A 3,675-nucleotide genomic window follows, 5' to 3' on the forward strand; every position below is an offset into this window, starting at 1 on the left:
AGGGGAAGTCGTTGGAGGCATTCAGTAGGAGGTAAGGGTGGATGTAGGCGTGTTTCCAGGAAGTCCGGTACAGGGGTGGATCAGCCAGAAAGATTGTTGGGAAGGACTGTTGCTATAAGTTGTTTTGGCAGAGGGGGGGACAGACGGATAATGGAGGTGTTGGTGTGATGGTTGGGAGAAAATGGGTGGAATATGTTATGGAATGTTTTGAGAGTAAAGCGATGGGATATTGGCAGTAGTGAAAATTCTGTTGGGAAGAAAGATAGCTGTGATTATATCGGCATGTATGCCCCACAGGCAGGATTGGATGAATCAGAGAAAGATAGATTTTGGGATGATTTAATACGTGTAGTGGGTGGTATGCGGAAGGATGATGAAGATGAGTGATTTTGGGAGGGGACTTAAATGGTCATGTAGGGTGAAGCAGCACAAGGTTATGAAGGAGTGCATGGGGGGATGTTGCATATGGTCTAAGAAATGCAGAAGGGGAAAGGATACTTGAGTTTGGGGAGGCAACGGACATGATTGTGTGCAACACATATTTTAGGAAAAGAGACAGTAGGTTAATTACATTATGAGTCACTGGGGGAAATAACAGTCAGATAGATTATTTTCTGGGATTTAGGAGGGGCCGATAGGAGTGTTAGTGAGGGATGTTAAAGTTATAGGTAGTGAGTGAGTGTGTGCAGCAGCACAAACTATTGATTTTGATATGGTGGCTTAAAGAACAAGTGATGGAAAAAGAGGACTTATGTACCTAGGAGGAAAATATGGAAGCTGAAAAACCAAGTAGCTAAGGGATGCCTTCTATAGCGAGTTGAAGGAGAGTGGTGGCTGAGACATGGAGCTGTAGACAGAGGCGTTAATGAACAGTACAGAGCCCTCCAAAGAACAGATTTCTTGAGAGTTACTGATGTAACATGCGGCTGGACAAGAGGACCACCAAGACATAAAGTTACTTGGTGGTGGGGATGAGGGAGTGTAGAAGCTGCAATTAAGGAGAAAGAAGGCTTTTCCGGGGAAATGGAAGAAGAGGTGGTAGCAAAGAGGAATATTTGGCTGCCAAGCGTAGGAGCTAGGAGAGAGAGGTATACAGGGCCAAAGTCTGAGTCACAGAGACAATTACTTGATAACCTAAATCATGGGGAAAGGAAAAATATATTTAGGGTGGCAGGTCAGGTGAAGAGGGGATAATCTGGATATCATAGGTGAGCCAGTGTGTGAAGAATGATGAAGAGGAAGGGTAGTGGTGAACAGTGAGGATATTAAAGATGCACTGGAGAGAGCATTATAACCGGGTTGTTGAATGAGGAGTTTGACTGGGGACAGGGAAGGTTTTGGAGCCAGCAGATCCAGTGTCTGGCCCCTTGGCCTTTGATTGATACTGCTACTGGCATGAGTGAGGCAATAGGCAGGATAGAGGGTGGGGACGGCAGCAGGTGTGTCTGGGTTGACTGCCGAAATGTTGAAAGGCCCTCAGGCGATATAGGGGTGAGTTTAGTCACTGACCTGATAAATAGGATTATTTATGAGTGTGTTGTCCCAGATGATTGGCTGAAGAGTGTAATTGTAAATGTGTATAAAGGGAAGGGTGATGCCCTGGAAAGAGGAAATTATAGAGGTATAAAGCTTTTAGATCAGATAATGAAGGTAATGGAGAGAGTTTTAGAAGGTATGATTAGAGAAAGAGTGAATATTGATGAGATGCAGGTTTGGGTTTATGCCAGGTAGGGGGACCACTGATGCCATATTCATTGTTAAACGACAGCTTCAGGAAAAATATATTGGTAGGAGAAAGGGTCATACTTTATTTTGTTTTTGTTGAAGTTTGGAAAAGGCCTTTGACATGAGTCCCTAGAGAGGGTGAAGTGGGCAAATGAGAAAGCTTCTGGCTTTGAGGTAGTGACTGGTTAGAGGTGGTTATGGCCATTGTATGTGTGGTGCTCACACCTGCAGGTGAGAGTGAATGGAGATTTGAGTGATGAGTTTTTCCGTGAATGGTTGGTGTGCATCAGGGGTCAGTCTTGAGTCCCACGTTGTTTATCATGGGTACTTCCTAGCCCTTCTACGTGACTTTAGAAACGGACTCCGTGCCAGAGTTGTTGTATGCTGATAGTGGATTTGGTGTTGATTGCAGAGAATGAAAGGGAGGCGGAGGAAAGATTTAGGAAGTGTGGAGAGATGGTATGGGGCAAAAGGGTTTAAGGGTAAATGCAAGATAAAACAAAAGTGATGATATCTAGGGTTGGTAGGCGGTACTGTCAAAGACGAAGGAGAGTAGGCCATGTGCAGTTTGGCCACAAGGGCGTGGGGAAGTAATAATCCATCTTGTGCGGTGTGTGTGAAGTAAATGGGTGCATAAGAGATGTGTAAGTGGTATCAGACGTAGACTGCAAGATAATGCTGATTTTATGTGTGTATGCAGGCGTGCCGGGGTGAGCAGGTGGAGATCGTCAGACGTGAAAGGATTGAACTTGCTGGTGAATCTCTTGAGTGTCTGTGGAAGAGTTTGTTATTTGGGGAGACATGTTGTGTGCTGGAGGTGGGGCTGGAGCTGGCTCTGTGGGCTAGGGTGAGAAGTGGTTGGAAGAAGTTCAGGGGAGCTCTTGCCTCTCCCTGGACATTGAGAGGGCTCTCCCTACATGCTAAGGGGTCTTTGTATGCAGCATGTGTTAGGAGTGTAATGCTGTATAGCCTTGCAGTGAGACCTGGGCAGTGAAGGAGGAAGACATTCGCCGGCTTAACAGACGCACAGAAAAGACAATGAGATTAACAGATGGATGTGCAGTGCAAATCCACCTGCGTCCAAGGCCTGGAGGGCTCGGTATACAATGGAAGAGTTGAGAGCTCGGATGGGACCAGAGTGTATTGGTGTTGTGATGAGGAGAGGTAGGATTGAGGTGGTTTGGACATGTGGAGAGGATGGTGGATGATAATTGGGAGAGGAGAGGTGAGAAGTATTTAATATGGGGTGGGGTGTCATGAGGGGTAGACCGAGAAAGACATGGGACGAGGTCATTAAGTGTGACCTTAGGCGTTAAGGGACTGAACAGGGAGGCTGCAGCCTGGATCGTGCAGCAGTGGAGAGTCGCCATTAGGTGACCCAGGCAGACACATGCAAGCATGTTGGAGCCTTTAAAACGGGAAACGAAACGAAACGAAGCACGATATATATAAGAAAACAACTCTAATGTATGGAAGAGAAGCTTGACAAGAAGGTCACAAGTCAATAGTGACAGCAGTGGAAATAAGTTATCTGAGAGAAGCATGTGGAGTTATGTAGAGAGACAAACAAATGAAGGAAGAAGGACGTGTGGTGGTGGATGCAGATGTGATAGAAAGCATTACAAGAAATACAAATATATATATAAAAAAAAAGGAAGAGGCTAATGAGGAAGGTGTGTGTGAGTGAGGTAGAGTGCGAGAGGGGAGGGGAGACCGAGGATGAGATGGAGAGATGGAGTTGAGAGGTACAGACAAGAGAGATGAGAATGTGAACTGGAGGAGGTCCAGTGAAATGGCAGGGAGGCAATCTGTTTCTGGCCAACCATTACTATATATTGAAATATACAGACAGACAGACAGATATACAGATAGACTTTTGCTAGTGCTGCATCTCTCATTAGGTTAGGATGCTTTCTAGCACCTCTTTCTAAGTGATTTTATACATATATA

The sequence above is a fragment of the Coenobita brevimanus genome, chromosome 94 (genome assembly GCF_032717465.1).
Source record: "Coenobita brevimanus isolate Jiangsu-jjx chromosome 94, ASM3271746v2, whole genome shotgun sequence".
Classification (NCBI taxonomy): domain Eukaryota; kingdom Metazoa; phylum Arthropoda; class Malacostraca; order Decapoda; family Coenobitidae; genus Coenobita; species Coenobita brevimanus.